This window comes from Canis lupus, chromosome 18, assembly GCF_003254725.2.
Source record: "Canis lupus dingo isolate Sandy chromosome 18, ASM325472v2, whole genome shotgun sequence".
In the NCBI taxonomy this organism is placed as follows: domain Eukaryota; kingdom Metazoa; phylum Chordata; class Mammalia; order Carnivora; family Canidae; genus Canis; species Canis lupus.
The window spans coordinates 11,653,426-11,671,839 of NC_064260.1; the positions used below are offsets into that span (position 1 = coordinate 11,653,426).

The 18,414-nt window shown below is 38.1% G+C and overlaps 2 long non-coding RNA genes across 2 annotated transcripts; one reads left to right on the forward strand and one right to left on the reverse strand.

Annotated features, from left to right (window-relative positions):
• Nucleotides 1–237: 237 nt before the first annotated feature.
• LOC112661455 (uncharacterized) lies at nt 238–16,824 on the reverse strand. The gene is made up of 5 exons (XR_004806536.2): nt 16,682–16,824; nt 11,563–12,324; nt 8,714–8,837; nt 7,629–7,840; nt 238–507 (listed from the first exon to the last, which is right to left on the reverse strand). It is a non-coding gene; the product is annotated as an uncharacterized LOC112661455 (long non-coding RNA).
• LOC112661456 (uncharacterized) lies at nt 9,407–12,904 on the forward strand. The gene is made up of 3 exons (XR_007403503.1): nt 9,407–9,943; nt 10,805–11,638; nt 11,748–12,904. It is a non-coding gene; the product is annotated as an uncharacterized LOC112661456 (long non-coding RNA).
• Nucleotides 16,825–18,414: the final 1,590 nt, after the last annotated feature.

An 18,414-nucleotide genomic window follows, 5' to 3' on the forward strand; every position in this document is an offset into this window, starting at 1 on the left:
ACCACAGACTCACCATGTAAAAAATCACAATTCAAAAAACTACTTGGCATACCTGGAAATCCATGTTAACTGTTTTGTGTCAGGTGCTTTTCATGTTCAGCTCCTAGAACCAGCTCAGGGACACAGCCATGATAGAGGAAAGGGCACAACTTTGGAGAGGTCACCTCAGCACATTAGGACCAGGATAGTTTTTTCTGTCACTTCCACATACCCTAAATTGTCTCATAGAAATTTTGTATTATTTTTTAATTTTATTTTAAAATTTATTCTAAAAAGAATTCACGAGGCTTCTTGGTGGCTCAGTGGTGGTTCAGGTCTTATTCCGGTGTCCTGGGATTGAGTTCCACCACTGTCAGGGAAGGAGCCCTGAGCTGACTCTGCTCCCACTTCCCAGTCTCCTCCTGATGCTCCTATTGACTGCTTCCAAGAAGCACCCAGAAAATAAGGAAGACCAAAGATCCATCCTATAAGGGTCTCCATCTTAAGGGCCAGGGCAAGGTAGAGAGCCTTGGTTCATGTAGAGGAGCAAAAGGAAGAAATCAAGCAGATGGTCAAATATGTGAGTTATATTTGTCTGCAAATTAGTAAAACAATTTAGAGAGTAGGGGGGAGATTAAATCTAGTTCATTTCATTTCACTTTCCACAAAGCCACCAACGTCCCATATCTAACAGAACAGGATGTGCCCTATTCCTTTGGTAACAAAACAGGAAACTTGACAAGTGTTGAGTGATTATTATTAAATTCTGTGCTTTTCTATTTAATGAACTAAGAAAGGAGTTTGTGGATTATTTGTAATGCTTTCATTCTCAGATTAAATAATGGATTCTCTGGTATTTGGTGACTTATTCAGTAAGTCAGTAATACATAAGTCAAATAAATAATATAAATGAGATCTAGGTGTAAATAAATGACTTATGAATAAAAATTTTTGATGAATCCAATTCTGTGTTCTCAATGTTCTTTAATACAATAAGCAAGTATGCAGTAGTGAAAAAAAATCTCAACTACAAAACAATTGAGACTAGAGAAATGGCTGCCACTTTCATGTCAACAAAATCTGCCTTCCACTCTTGTGTTAATTGATTCATCTTTTCTGTAATTTCTTAAACTACCTTTTTTCCACTTTTGTGTCAACATTTAAGCATGCTTCAATCACAAGCTGATCATTTCTAGCTACTGTAGTTCTGTTGCCTGTATTTTTTAACTTCAAAATTGAAGTTACAGAGTAATTACCAAAAATGCCATTATATTCTGGAAGTAGTAGAATTAGAAATTTGCAGCCATTTGAAACTAGAACTAAATCACAAGAAGAAGTTTGGAAGGATTTCAAACACATAGAGGTTAAAGGCCATCCTGCTAAAAGATGAAAGGGTCAACCAGGAAATTAGGGAAGAATTAAAAAGATTCATGGAAACTAATGAGAATGAAGATACAACCATTCAAAATCTTTGGGATACAGCAAAAGCAGTCCTGAGGGGGAAATACATCGCAATACAAGCATCCATCCAAAAACTGGAAAGAACTCAAATACAAAAGCTAACCTTGCATCTAAAGGAGCTGGAGAAAAAACAGCAAATAGATCCTACACCCAGCAGAAGAAGAGAGTTAATAAAGATTCAAGCAGAACTCAATGAAAAAGAGACCAAAAGAACTGTGGAACAGATTAACAAAACCAGGAGTTGGTTCTTTGAAAGAATTAATAAGATAGATAAACCATTAGCCAATTAAAAAGAAGAGAGAAAAGACTCAAATTAATAAAATCATGAATGATAAAGGAGAGATCATCACCAATACCAAGGAAATACAAACGATTTAAAAAACTTATTATGAGTAGCTATACACCAATAAATTAGGCAATCTAGAAGAAATGGACGCATTTCTGGAAAACCACAAACTACCAAAACTGGAAGAGGAAGAAATAGAAAACCTGAACAGGCCAATAACCAGGGAGGAAATTGAAGCAGTCATCAAAAACCTCCCAAGACACAAAAGTCCAGGGCCAGATGGCTTCCCAGGGGAATTCTATCAAACGTTTAAAAAAGGAGCCATACCTATTCTACTAAAGCTGTTCAGAAAGATAGAAAGAGATGGAGTACTTCCAAACTCATTCTATGAGGCCAGCATCACCTTAATTCCAAAAACAGACAAAGACCACACCTTAAAGGAGAATTATAGACCAATATCCCTGATGAACACAGACGCAAAAATTCTCAACAAGATACTAGCCAATAGGATCCAATAATACATTAAGAAGATTATTCACCATGGCCAAGTGAGATTTATCCCTGCGATGCAAGGTTCAACACTCATAAAGCAATCAATGTGATTCATCATATCAGCAAGAGAAAAAACAAGAACCATATGATCCTCTCAATAGATGCAGAGAAAGCATTTGACAAAATACATCATCCATTCCTGATCAAAACTCTTGAGAGTGTAGGGATAGAGAGAACATTCCTCAGCATCTCAAAAGCCATCTATGAAAAGCCCACAGCAAATATCATTCTCAATGGGGAAGCACTGGGAGCCTTTCCCCTAAGATCAGGAACAAGACAGGGATGTCCACTCTCACCACTGCTATTCAACATAGTACTAGAAGCCCTAGCCTCAGCAATCAGACAACAAAAAGACATTAAAGGCATTCAAATTGGCAAAGAAGAAGTCAAACTCTCCCTCTTCACTGATGACATGATACTCTACATAGAAAACCCAAAAGACTCCACCCAAGATTGCTAGAACTCATACAGCAATTCGGTAGCGTGGCAGGATACAAAATCAATGCCCAGAAATCAGTAGCATTTCTCCACACTAACAATGAGACTGAAGAAAGAGAAATTAAGGAGTCAATTCCATTTACAATCTCACCCAAAAGCATAAGATACCTAGGAATAAACCTAACCGAAGAAGTAAAGGATCTATACCCTAAAAACTACAGAACACTTCTGAAAGAAATTGAGGAAGACACAAAGAGATGGAAAAATATTCCATGCTCATGGATTGGAAGAATTAATATAGTGAAAATGTCAATGTTGCCCAGGGCAATTTACACATTTAACGCAATCCCTATCAAAATACCATAGACTTTCTTCAGAGAGTTGGAACAAATCATCTTAAGATTTGTGTGAAATCAGAAAAGACCCCAAATAGCCAGGGGAATATTAAAAAAGAAGACCATAGCTGGGGGCATCACAATGCCAGATTTCAGGTTGTACTACAAAGCTGTGGTCATCAAGACAGTGTGGTACTGGCACAAAAACAGACATATAGATCAGTGGAACAGAATAGAGAATCCAGAAGTGGACCCTGAACTTTATGGGCAACTAATATTCGATAAAGGAGGAAAGACTATCCACTGGAAGAAAGACAGTCTCTTCAATAAATGGTGCTGGGAAAATTGGACATCCACATGCAGAATGAAACTAGACCATTCTCTTGCACCATACACAAAGATAAACTCAAAATGGATGAAAGATCTAAATGTGAGACAAGATTCCATCAAAATCCTAGAGGAGAACACAGGCAACACCCTTTTTGAACTTGGCCACAGCAACTTCTTACAAGATGCATCCATGAAGGCAAGAGAAACAAAAGCAAAAATGAACTATTGGGACTTCATCAAGATAAAAAGCTTCTGCACAGTAAAAGAAACAGTCAACAAAACTAAAAGACAACCTACAGAATGGGAGAAGATATTTGCAAATGACCTATCAGATAAAGGACTAGTTTCCAAGATCTATAAAGACCTTATTAAACTCAACAGCAAAGAAACAAACAATCCAATCATGAAATGGGAAAAAGACATGAAGAAAAATCTCACAGAGGAAGACATAGACATGGCCAACAAGCACATGAGAAAATGCTCCACTTCACTGGCCACCAGGGAAATACAAATCAAAACCACAATGAGATTCCACCTCACACCAGTGAGAATGAGGAAAATTAACAAGACAGGAAATCACAAATGTTGAAGAGGATGCGGAGAAAGGGGAACCCTCTTGCACTGTTGGTGGGAATGTGAACTGGTGCAGCCACTCTGGAAAACTGTGTGGAGGTTCCTCAAAGAGTTAAAAATATACCTGCCCTATGACCCAGCAATTGCACTGTTGGGGATTTACCCCAAAGATACAGATGCAATGAAACGCAGGGACACCTGCACCCGATGTTTATAGCAGCAATGTCTACAATAGCCAAACTGTGAAAAGAGCCTCTGTGTCCATCGAAAGATGAATGGATAGAGAAGATGTGGTCTATGTATACAATGGAAAATGACATTAGAAACGAAAATACCCACCATTTGCTTCGACGTGTGATGGACCTGGAGGGTATTATGCTGAGTGAAATAAGTCAATCGGAAAAGGACAAACATTATATGTTCTCATTCATTTGGGGAATTTAAAAATTAGTGAAAGGGAATAAAGGGAAAGGAGAGAAAATGAGTGAAAATATCAGTGAGGGTGCCAAAACATGAGAGACATCTAACTCTGGAAATGAACAAAGGGTAGTGGAAGGGGAGGTGGGTGGGCAGTTGGGGTGACTGGGTGATGGGCACTAAGGGGGGCACTTGGCGGGATGATCCCTGGGTGTTATGCGATATGTTGGCAAATTGAACTCTAATAAAAAAATTTTTTTAAAGAAATTTGCAGCCAATGGGCCAACAGATTTCATTGACTCTACTTCTATTCTTTCCTTAGTCAATTAAAAACAAAGAATTCATTAGTTTCTGTGTACAAAGGTGAATGTGCAGCCATTCCGTCAAGGAGTGGAGTTCCATATGAAAATGAAAACACATAATGTAATGAGGTGATAAGAACATATGACAGCTATTGGTAATTGGTATTCCTTATGCACTAGGCACTGTATTAAGTTCTTCGTATACTTTCTGTTCTGTAATCCCAGTAACCATACCTGAGATAGCCATTATTAGTATCATCATCTCAATTTTATAAGTATTTTGTAGTTAGAAATGTGATACTTGGAAAATTAAGTCCTCTGATAATGAACAGCAAATTGGAATCTGACTCCGGATCTGTCTAATGACAGCATCTGAGCTCTCGATCCAGAGTGATGAGCAAAACAAAACAAACACACAATTTTTTGAGGAAGACATGTTGGGGGAAATAGAATTTAACCTTCCATACGATTAAGTTTTTCTTTTCTTGATCTGAAGCATATTCCATTTCCCGGAACCACACAAAGTTATTAACATTGATCCCTGTTCTATGAACTTAGAGACAATCTGCAGATGATTTTCTGCAAAGACTATTATGCAATCATTTTTTTCTGACTTCTGGATCCCTAGATTTTTTCTCCAGGAAAGATAGGCATAACAAAAACTGTTTATTGAGCAAAAGAAAGCATTGAGATGGAAAACAAATTGATGCTCCTTGATTACTGTCTTTGGAGCTGCATTCCTCCACTCTCTGCCCACTGATGTGTACTGTACAGAAAACTCTTCATATGTGAATGGACAAGAGAGTAAAGGACCTCCAGGTCAATCATGGTGACTGCATTGAGAAGTTGATTTGATACTTTGCTTGCTGAATATGGGTGCGTTACATCCTTCTTAATTCCTTTTCTGAGTTTATATATTTTCATAAAAGGGACTACAAGAATATTTAGAATCAAAATATTGTTTAACAAAGTCTTCCTTGTTTTCCAATAATAATAAAAATATAACTTTAAAGCATCAAAGGAACATATTTCCAGGCACAGATGCACTTTGTGTCTATTATCATTTTTAGCATGATAGCATAAATTAACTTTCTGAAGGACATTTACTACACTAATTATAGATGTAGAAACTCAGACATGAACAATTAAATAACTCAGCTGACATCCGAGGGGGTAAGTAGTATAGAAGAGTGCCTATTTTTATAGGTCAATAATAATATTCACAATAACGTTTTAAGGACTTGATGTATTTCAAAATATGAAGTTAACTAAATGGGTTAAGTGGTAGAGGAGGAAGTTTGATTATCTCTGTCAATTAAAAATATTCTCATAGATAATTTAAAGACCTGCAATATTGCTCACAATAAGAAGTGGTTAACTTTATTTGGTTAAAATTAAGAGAATAAAAACCAAATATGAAAAATCTCCCTTAAAAATGTTATGTTTAGGGGCAGCCTGGGTGGCTCAGTGGTTTAGCTCTGCCTTCAGCCCAGGGCGTGATCCTGGAGACCTGGGATCAAGTCCCACGTCAGGCTCCCTGCATTGAGCCTGCTTCTCCCTCTGCCTGTGTCTTTGTCTGTCTCTGTCTCTCTTTCTCGTGAATAAATAAATAAATAAAATCTTCTAGAAAAAAAGAGTCTCTCTCTCTTTAAAAAAAAAATATATATATATATATATATAACTGAAAGCATTCCTATTTCCATTTTTAAATATGCAGAGTGACGCCTGGGTGGCATAATCAGTGAAGTGTTGGACTCTTGGCTCAGGGCCTGATATCAAGGTCCTGCAATCCAGCCCTACATCCAGCTCAGAGCTCAGCATGGAGTCTGCATGGGATTCTCTCTCTCTCTCCTTTTGCCCCTCCCCCCATGTATACACAGGTGCACTCTCTTGTCTCTCTCTCACAAATAAATAAATATTTTACAAATTATAAATATGTAGCAAATGATCAAAGTAAAATTAAATGATGGGTGCTTTGTATTGTCATTTTTATAATTCATTTTTATAAGAATTTCCTTATGGAACTGTTACTTATATGTGTTTTCTTATTTCCTGTCTCTGTGTCTTTGTAGGAGTTCCTTATCTTTGCCACAGTCCTCATTTGTGAAATGGAGATTAATCATAACAGCTATTTCATGGGCCTACAGAATGTATTACATAAAATAATGCAAGAAGGCATTTACAACATTGCCTCAAAAACTGCAAGGCCACAATGGACTTTAGACTTTAATAGATATTAGCTATAAAGCTGACCACTCTACTCCACATAACATTGCTTTGAAAATTATCCCGTCTGTGACATCCTGCTCATGAGACAGTTCAAGGGACAGAGCGAGTAGAAGTCTGCTTTCCAGAGACTGCTCAGACTCATGTATCCCCAGCAGTTGTAGTCTAGTCCCTTTGTAGAGACACCTAAATTAAATATAAAATTTGATTCTTGTGTATTAATCTAGCTGGTGACATTTCAGTCAACTTTAAAAATGCTTGTGCACAAAGCATACTCTGTAACCTCATGAGATATTTCACTGTCTGAGTTCTGTTGTGCTATGTTACCAAGGAGTTCAGGTTGGGTTTCACATCCCATTCCCAGAACAACTGCAAATCGGAGAAAGACAGACATAGGGGCCAAAGCCAGCAGGCCTGTCCTCATGTTCCTGAGCAATGCTTTTACAGTTTTGGATTCCAGAGGGAATGGCTAAGTGGATATGAGCCATCCTACTTAATCCAGATGAACCTATTCAAAAGGAATTTCTTTCCAGATCTCCTGATTGGGGTCCCTCTTACCCAATCTGCCCAACATTCATGGGGAGGATGCCACAAAATGCTCATTTCCTTCGTTGATTATGAAGAACCCAGGAAACTGTCTAAGTCACCACTTTTTCTGAGAAACCTGAACCAGCCCGCCCATCTGCCAATGACATGATAAGTGCTGTTAAGAGGGACCTCACTTCTTACCTTTTTGCTGGGGATCCAGCCAGGCCAACAGGATACTACTGCTGGAAGCGGTCATCATCTTACCCCTCTGGGCTTGTGAGTTGTCCCCAAGTCATGTCAGTCACAGAAGAGATTCAAGAAACTCTTTATTGTTGCCTTTCCTATAATATTTGTTCATGGAAATTTCTCTTCTTTGCTTGCAGTTGGCCTTGGGCAGGTGAAATTGGAACAACCTGAAATATCAAATTCCAGAGCAAGAGATAAGAGTGCCCACATATCATGCAAGGTAGTCACTGAGGATTTTAACAATGAAGTTATACACTGGTACTGACACAAACCAGATCAGGAGATAGAATATCTAATATTGGTTCAAACAAGCTCTACTCAAGTTTCTTTAGATGTGAGGAAAAACAAACTTAAGTAAAAATGCTCCTACTTCCACTTCAACCTTGAATATAAATTTCTTAAAAAAGGAAGACAAAGCCATGTACTACTGTGCCTGCTGGAATAGGATCCACAGCATCAGAGTTGCCAAGAGAAGCTGCACAAGAATCATCTTCTGGTCTGACCCACCCACATTCTTCTCAATATGAGAAACCACAGAAGCTGCACAGCTGGGTGCCCAGCCTGAGCCTCTCCCTCTGCATTATTTTCTGAGCTTTCAGGGAGACTTCATAGACTCCCCACATGATATCAGCAAAGATAATGTATATATATAAACATTTTGATATTGTTTCCTTCAAAATTCATTTTCTGGGAACTCTGAAAATACATCATATACGGTTAAGAGAAAAATCATTTTGTCTGTTAACTGACTTTAGAGGAAGAGATTTTTAGTACTTGAATGGTTCAGAAGGAAGACAGGAAGGGGTATATATTTTACATAAATGTCCCTGTTATTATTACCTTCTTATTTTACTTCTAGGCATTACAACTCCTCAGAGTGCAATGATCTGTCAAATGTAACAATTGGATGCCTTTTAATAGTGTCTGTGGCCATCCTGAAGGAACCTACTGACCATGAAATCCTCTAGTAGACAATCAGCTATTTCGAGGAAAGGAGAGAGTAAAGTAAAAATCCTGTATCCTAGAAGTAGAAGCAGTACCTTACTCCACATTCAAGATCCATACTGGGACAAAACCAGGATTGAGCCATTGGAACTTGCCCCTGAGCAAATCAAGTGCCTCCAGCATGATAGATATGCCTCTAAGACTTTGTTTTCCAGGGTTCTACAAAGCAAATTAAAGATCCTGATTAACGACCAGATGGTTAAAAGGAAAGATAATGCAATCTCTCTACATGTCTAAAGAAAAGAAAGGTAATGTCCATCACAAATCAATAAAACAAAAATAATTTTGAGGACCAATTTATTTGATTAGTCACTGGATGATTGTGAATTTTCAAGAAACAGGGAAACACACACTGTAAAAACTCCTCTCCCACAGCTTTAGAAACCACTTTCAAAGGATGAGATAAATCCTTTACTTCACAAAAATAATGGTACTTTTGGTAACATGTTTATCTGACCATTTAATTGCCATGCCAGCAGTTTACCCCTGGTTCCTGAGATCATGAAACACACTCATTCTGTTTCTCATTCTAAGAATCATTGGCCCTATCAAGTGCAGAGATGCTATGGAAAGCAGAATGAATTCCTCCCACAGCAGTGTCAACCCCTTCCCAGCAGCAAACTCAGGATCCTGTGTCCCACACCTTGTCCATTATGACTCATAATTGTGGTAGGTCCCCAGTGGTAAGGCCCCAAGGGATGGGCCTCACCTCCCCCTCTACGCCTACACAAACAATGGCAAGAAGACGCCAGAATGAAATATAGAGTCAGAGAATATAAACCCTTTCTGGAAAGAAATGAATGAAAAGAGAGATTAAGCTCCTCCCAATCTCTGTGCTAAATACTTAATGCAGATTATTTAATTTAATCCTTAAAACAATAGTGCAGAATATGATCCACATGGCCATATGTGGATTAATCTCAGGCGATGGAGCCACCCTGATTTTTCAACACACAATAATCATGAAACACTACAGTGATGAGCAATAGGAAAGGGGGTACCTTATCTACACGGTTTTGAAGTACAGGATAGTTTATAAAGAAGAACATGTTTTTCTTGAAGAATTATAAGTAAAATTTACAAATTTACTGAAGGACAAATGAAGTCTGCCCTGGTCTGGACCTTGGCAGGCATTTCTAAGGTGTGCATATTAACCTACAAGGGGATACTCTGGTTTCTCTTCAGATCATATAAATCTTTCACCTTTTTACCTCCAAGGGGTCCACAACATGTAGCACCAAGAGAGGACTTGACCAGGATGAAAGGTAGAGTCAGTATTTTCAGCACCCCTGCCATCAATAGTTTGGGATTTTTACATTTAATAACAAATTGTTTATATTACAGTTTAAAATATACCTGCATAATAAATAATAAAATAGAACTGTATAGATGACATGTAAAATGATTATATATTTATATTATCCCATGTAATACTATTACTACCTATATCTACGGATAAAAGGAAAACTAAAATAGTATAATTAAACACATTGGCAATAATGGTTGGAAGAGAGTGTCTGCTAATTATGCCCATGCGCAGCAACCCCCAGTTTTGTAAATCAGTTTTCATTTAAACTCGGCCTTGGCCATATGCTTACAAATTGCCTATAGCTGTCATTATACCACAATGGCAGAGCTGAATATTTGCAACAGGGGCCCAAAGCCAAGATGTTGATCTCTTCGCCCTCTACAGAAAATATTTAACAATCACCTCCCTAGAATTATATACTGTGGAGTGCACTTATTTTTATTTCACATTTCCCTATTCCTCCAAGTTTCCTCAATGACCCTTTGTTGTTACATAGCCACTCCACCCATATTATCTGTCTTCCTCTGGATAAATTGTTTAAACTCTCATTCTTTTTCCTCAGTTGGAAAAGGAAAATATAAATATATTTACCTAGAGGAACTGTCAAGAGGACTTACTTGCAGAATACATATAAAGTTCTTACAAGTGCTTGGAGCATGCCTCATGCTCACTCTCCTTAGGCATCCTTTGATTATATGGGTTATTATGGCATATTTGAACATAACAAAATATAGAAACAAAACTGTACCTTATTATTTGCTTCAACTTTTTATTTTAAATAATAGAATAAATGAAAATAGACCACTTTTCCTTTCAGACATTTCTAGTAGAACACCTGCTGCTGACATTCCTGGAACACAGCCATGCCAATGCATTTCCTAACTGTCAATGACTGCTTTTGTGCTACAATGGCAGAGGTGGTAAATCACAAGAGAGATCTTAGGCCAAACAGTCTAAATAAAATATTTGCAATCTGGCCCTGTACAGAAAAATGTTGGCAGCGTCTCTGTGCAAAATGAGTAAAGGAATGAATTCATAGCTATCACTAAAATTTAAGATACAAGAAGAAAATATATTGCTATATTTTACTGCATGAAAATGAAAAAAAAACTTGCAATGCAAAACGCAGCATAAGATGAAGCAAAAGACAAATGACAAACCATGAGGAAAACTTGCAACTTGTATAGCACATAATGGTCAACTATCCTCAAAATAAAAATCCATTCTAAAAATGGAAGTAAATCACTTAACACATCCTGTAGGAAAGTAGCAAAAGATGAAAAGCCAATTTATGAAAAGAAATATAAAAAATAGTTCTTAAAAATATAAATAGAAGTTCAACTTCACTTTTAATAAGATAAATATTAATTAAAACTATATTGAGATACCATTTCACATTCACAAGATTGAATAAAAATAATAACCTCGTGAAGCTATGGGAAAAACAGACATCTCACACATTGCTACTAAGGATGCAAAATACAACACTTTTGTGAAAGAATCTGGAAACCTGAACCAGCCCCGCCTTCCTGCCAATGCCTGACAAGTTCTTTTAGCAGGGACCTCACTTCTTACCTTGTACCCTGGGGAGCTAGCCAGGTCAACAGGATGCTACTGCTGGAAGTGATCATCATCTCATCCCTCTGGACTTGTAAGTTGTCCCCAAGTCATATGAGTCTACAGGAGAGACTTGAGAAATTACTTATTGTTGCCTTTTCCCATATCATTTGTTCACTGGAGTTTCTCTTCTTTGCTTGCAGTTGGCCTTGGGCAGGTGAAGTTAGAACAACATGAAATATCAGTTTCCAGAGCAAGAGATAAGACTGCTCGCATATCATGCAAGGTGATCACTGAGGATTTTAACAGTGAAGTTATACACTGGTACCGACACAAACCAGATCAGGAGATAGAACATCTAATAATGGTCCAAACAAGCTCTACTCAAGCTTCTTTAGATGGGAGGAAAAACAAACTTGAGGCAAGTAAAAATGCCGTTACTTCCACATCAACTTTGAGTATAAATTTCTTACAAGAAGAAGACGAAGCCATGTACTACTGTGCCTGCTGGAAAGGATCCACAGCATCAGAGTTGCCAAAAGAAGCTGCACAAGAATCATCTTCAGGTCTGACCCACCCACATTCTTCTCAATATGAGCAACCACAGAAGCTGCACAGCTGGGTGACCACTCTGAGCCTCTGTCCCTTGGCAGTATTTCCTGAGCTTTGCAGGAAGACATCATTGGTTCTGCTCAGTGAATTCCACATGATATCAGCAATGATAGCATATGTATAACCATTTTGATACTATTTTCCTTGAAATTCACTTGTCTGAGAACTCTGAAAATACAAGGTGGTTGGTTCAGAGAAAGCTCCATCTGTCTATTAATTCATTTTAGAGAAAGAGATTTTTAGTACTGAATAGTTCAGAAGGAAGACAGGAACGGGTATATGTTTTACATAAGTATTTCCTTTTATTACTATTCTCTGATTTTAGTCATAGGCATTAAAACTCCACATAAGTGCAATGATCTGTCAAACATAAAAATTGTATGTCTTTTATCAGTAGTCTGTGGCCATCCTGAAGGAACCTACTGACCATGAAATCCTGAAGTAGACAATCAGCTTTTTGGGGAAAGGAGAGAGCAAAGTATAAATCCTGTATCCTAGAGTTAGAAGTAGCACCTCACTCCACATTCAAGGATCAATACTGGGACAAAACTAGGATTGAGCCATTGGAACAGGCTCCTGAGCAAATCAAGAGCCTCCAGCATGGTGGATATGTCTCTAAGACTTTGTTTTCCAGGGTTCTTCAAAGTAAACTAAAGATCCTGAATAAGGACCAGATGGTTAAAAAGAAAGATAATGCATTCTCCTTACATCTTTAAAGAAAAGAAAGGTAATGGCCATCACAAATCAATAAAACAAGAAATAATTATGTATAATTGAATTCTGTGATTAACATCTGGATGGTTGTGAATTTTCAAGAAACAGGGAAACACACAGTGTAAAAACTCTTCTCCCTCAGCTTTAGAAACCATTTTCAAAGGATAAGATAAATACTTTACTTCACAAAAATTTGGTACTTTTCATAACATGTTTATCTGACCATTTGATTGCCATGCCAGCAGTTTACCCCTGGTTCTGGAGATCATGACAACACTTTCATTATGTATCATTCTAAGAATCATTGACCCTATCAAGTGCAGAGATGCTATGGAAAGCAGAATGAATTCCTCCCACAGCAGTGTCAGCCCCTTCCCAGGGGGCTAACTCAGGATCTTGTGTCCCACACCTTGTCCATTATGATTCATAATTGTGGTGGGTCCTCAGTGGTAAGACCCCAAGGGATGGGTCTCAATAGAGACTTGAGACCTCCCCCTACACACCTACAAAAACAATGGTAAGAAGATCCCAGAATGGAATATAGTGTCAGAGAATATAAAACTTTTCCAAAAAGAAGTAAATAAAAATTGGGTTTAAGTTCCTCACAGTATCTGTGCTAAATATCCTATACAGATTACTTAATTTAATCCTTAAAACAAGAGTGCAAAATTTGATGGCAAGGCCACATGGGGACTGATCTCAGGCAATGGAGCCACCCTCACTATTCAACACACATTAACCATGAAACTTTACACTGATGAACAATAGGGAGAGAGGTAACTTATCTAGGAGGCTTGGAAGTGAAAAAATACAATGTAGCTCTTTGAAAATATGTTTTCTGAAAAAATATACATAAAATTTATAAATTTACTGAAGCACAAACCAAGTCTGTCCTGATCTGAACCTTGGCAGGTGTGCATTCTAACCTCCAAAGGGTCCAGAACATGTAGCCCCATGAGGACTTGATTGAAATGGAGGGCCAAAGTTAGAGTCAGTATTTTCAGCACTCTTGCCATCAATAGTTTTGGGTTTTTACATTTAGTAACCAATTGTTTTTATAACAATTTAAAATATAACTGCATAACAAAAAATACAGTAACTGTATAGATAACAAGTAAAATGGATATATATTTATATTTTCCCATGTAATAGTATTACTATTTAAACCTCCAGAAAAAAAGGAAAACCCAAAAACTGTAATAAACCATATTGGCAATAGTGTTTACCTTGGAACAGGAAGACTGCTAATTTTGCCCATGCCCAGCAACCCCCAGTTTTGTAAATAAGGTTTTATTGAAAGTTGGCCTTGACCATATGCTTACACATTGTCTATAGCTGTTCCTGTACTACAAAGGCAGGGCTGAATATTTACAATGGAGATCTACAAATCCTAAAATATTCAGCCTTTGTTACATATCCACTCCCCCTCCATATTAACTGTCTTCCACAGGATAAATTGCTTGACATATCTTTGATTCTTATCCTTCACTTGGAAATAGAAAATATAAATATATTTACCTGGAGGAACTGTCGAGAGGACTTACTTACAGAATACATATAAAGTCTTACAAGTGCTTGGAGGATGCCTAATACTCACTCTCCATAAGCATACTTTGAATATATGGGTTATTATGGCATATTTGATCATAAGATAACAAAATACAGAACCCAAACTATAACTAAATCTATGCTTCAATCTTTTATTTTAAGTAATAGAATAAGGAAAAAATAGACCACTTTTCCTTACAGACATTTCTAACAGAACACCTGCTGTTGACATGTCTGGAACACAGCCATACCTATGTATTACCTAACTGTCAATGACTGCTTTTGTGCTACAATAGCAGAGGTGGTGAATCACAGGCATCTTACATATTGCTGGTAAGGATGCAAAATACAACCCTGTTGTGCAGGAATTTGGAAATATCTAACAAAAACTTTTATGCATTTATAATTCAACCTAGGAAAAACACTTTTTGAAATTCACTCTTGAAGCTACAGTTTCAATACTATGAGCAAGTATATGCAAAAAGCTTCATTTGGTAATGGCAAAATCTTGAAAATAACATATCAAAATATAATGGATTTGATTGAATAAGTTATGACACATGCACCTAATGTGGGAGTATACACTGCTATATAGAATGTGAGGTGTAAAACCACCTGTAATTTATCTAGTGGCAATTCATAATTAGAAAGTGAAATTTTAAAAATAGTATAATTTACAGTAACAACAATAACTATCAAAAGACCTCTATAACACAGAGAGATGAGATGAAATTTAACTAAGCATGGGAAGGATTTCCATGCTAAAAACAATAAAACATTATTGACAGAAGCCATAGAAGAACCAAATAAATCTAGAGATATACCATATTCATAGATTGGAAGACTCAATAGTGATAAATGCATTCAATGTAATCCCAACCAAATTCCCAGAAGAGCTCTTCATAGAAATCAACAAACTGGTTGCAAAATTTATATGGGAAGAGGAAAACATAGCATTGCCAAAACAGTTTTGAAAAGTACGTAAAATGCCATGAAACTACAATGGTCAAGACAGTGGAGTATTGGTGAAAGCATAGACGCATAGATAAGAGGAACAGAATCCAGAAATAGGGCAACACATAAGCACTTAACTAATTCCTAACAATGATTGGGAAATCCAATGAAGAAAAGAGAGACCTTTCTCCACTGTTTATGAGACAACTGAACTTCTGTGTAGAAAATAATAAATTTCAATGCATATCAAACACCACATACACTAACTAAAAACAGATACTAGAACTAAGTTTTGTGATTCCTTAGCAAAGTATGATTCCCCAGCACACTACTTATGACTGGTTGTAATAATAGAGTTACTCATCTAACAAAGACAGCTGATTTTATTAACTGTTTTCAATACAATGTATTATAAAGGTAGAAATTGAAAATAAAAGGAAGAATATTTTATCCACATTCTACTCATTGGAATGTATTGATAGCTTTCCTCTTTTGGGTTTTCCAATCTTGTCCAGTTTTCTAAGAGTTCACATCATGTGGACATCCAATTTATTCCATGGGACCTAGTAAAGAAGTCAAACTGCATTAGATTTCAGATTCTCCCAGGGTCAGAAGGGAGCTGTCCCAGGTCAGAGAAAACTCACTGATGTCTCAGAGGTTAAATGAAAAGGTCCAAGTTTCATCACCTGGCTCTTTGTACAGGGTCAGCCTGAGTCCACACCTGCTCTGACCCACCTGCCTCTACCCTGGGGCTGAGGTCAGGGGCCATCGGAGCAGTTGTATTCATGGCAGGATGACCTGGGAGGACAGGAAGTACTGCTCCCTTCAGAGCCACCTGATTTCTTTCTTCCTGGGGACCAGGAGGTCTTGCTCAGAACCCTCCACTTTCCACATGAGGGTAGAGGGAAAGCCTTAGCTACTCTTTCTGTGCTGCTCAAGAGTTTTCTGCTAATAGCTTTTAAATGTATTCCTTTTAGACTATATAAGTTTTCAGCACCACTTACAAAGTGCACAGATGCACCACAGCAGGAAGAGGAGTAGAGGACAGGAAAACAATTGTCACTTGTTGAAATGCACTTCCAGGTCCAGGGTGGACTCTCTATTCTCTGGGTTGTCAGATCAGCAAACTAAAACTTAGATACTCTCCTTTCCCTGTAAATGCTGCCCTTGATCAAAAACAGTCTATCCCAGCCAGCCAGGCCCCAGACACCAAGAATATGTAACGTTTTCCTGGTTCTACATAAGATCAGATACGCAACCCCAGCCAATCAAACTAAGCCAAATACTCTCTCCTCATTCCCTGACTGACCTGCCAGCCTTGTGAAGAAATCCCTGACTTCCCAGCTCATCCTGGGCTGCTTCTAAGGCTCTACAAAACTATTTCTTGCTCTGAATCCCTGGGGCAGAGTGCTCCACCACTTATGAGGCTCTGAATTCCCCAATCCATGGATAGTTCTCCTTTGAATAAAGGACATCACATTCTAGAATATACATTGTATATTATTTTGTCATATGACACACTCAAGAGAGTATTTGGCTCGAGGTGTGAGACAGACTTCATTACACGCTAAGGCTGGTCATGACCAAAAGTTGTTGAGTCTTTGCTTTCAGCAGGGTTTGAACAAATGATAACAATAATTAAGAGAAAAATACTTTTGAAGGCTGACAACACAAACTAAAATTTAGTTTCATCAAATAATAGATGGTTGTGTATTATTCCCCCCTAAATAAGATTCTCTTATTGGTAGAAATCTAGAAAAATGCAAAGAAAAGTGTTACCCAATTTCTAAGCACCCACATTGCTCAACATCTATATTCAGACTCATTCCACCTGTCATTTGCTGTGCCGATGACAGCCCCACCGGCTCACTCCTTTCCACTTACCACTTTGGCCCAACTGCCCTACACCTGATGAGGGCCTGAATGATGGCTCTGGAATATTCTTTTAACAGAATATTCTAGTCAACACTTCACCAAGTCAGTATAACCTCAAAGCCTGCATTTTGGGGCATTTGAGACTTCAATCTTGGTTATAGTTCAGCATATCTGTCTTTCAGTTTTTACCAAGAGGAGGAGCTCAGAAGCTAGGTCTGGTGGTGGGTGTGAAGGACCCAAACTTCCTGCCCCGGCCAACCCTTCCTGACCGTCTCCACTGCTTTCTTCTTCCAGGCTGACAGGCTGTCATTAGCATAATTTCCGTAACTACACCCAAAAGGCCCAGGTATACTTTCACATTTCCTTGGCAGTCAATACTACTTTTATTTCTCAAAGCTTCATTTCAGATGCATTCCTCAGCTGACCCTTCCTGAGGCCCCGCCTTTATCATTTCTGAGCATCTGACACTGGAACTGCAGCACCTGGTCCTGCTCCCTGGTCTGCACAGCCCCCCTGGCTCAATGCAGGCTACAGACACACATACACACACATGCACCTATTTTCCAAGACTATAATAGTTCTTATAATCCTACACTATGAAGACCCCAGAAATCATCTACTGCAATCAGTCCAGTTTTAAGGTGAAAGCATAACATTTCTTAAGTATTTTCAAAACTACAATGAGATACCACCTCACACCAGTGAGAATGGGGAAAATTAACAAGGCAGGAAACAACAAATGTTGGAGAGGATGCGGAGAAAAGGGAACCCTCTTACACTGTTGGTGGGAATGTGAACAGGTGCAGCCACTCTGGAAAACTGTGTGGAGGCTCCTCAAACAGTTAAAAATATGCCTGCCCTACGACCCAGCAATTGCACTGTTGGGGATTTACCCCAAAGATACAAATGCAATGAAACGCCGGGACACCTGCACCCCGATGTTTATAGCAGCAATGGCCACGATAGCCAAACTGTGGAAGGAGCCTCGGTGTCCAACGAAAGATGAATGGATAAAGAAAATGTGGTTTATGTATACAATGGAATATTACTCAGCTATTAGAAATGACAAATACCCACCATTTGCTTCAATGTGGATGGAACTGGAGGGTATTATGCTGAGTGAAGTAAGTCAGTCAGAGAAGGACAAACATTATATGTTCTCATTCA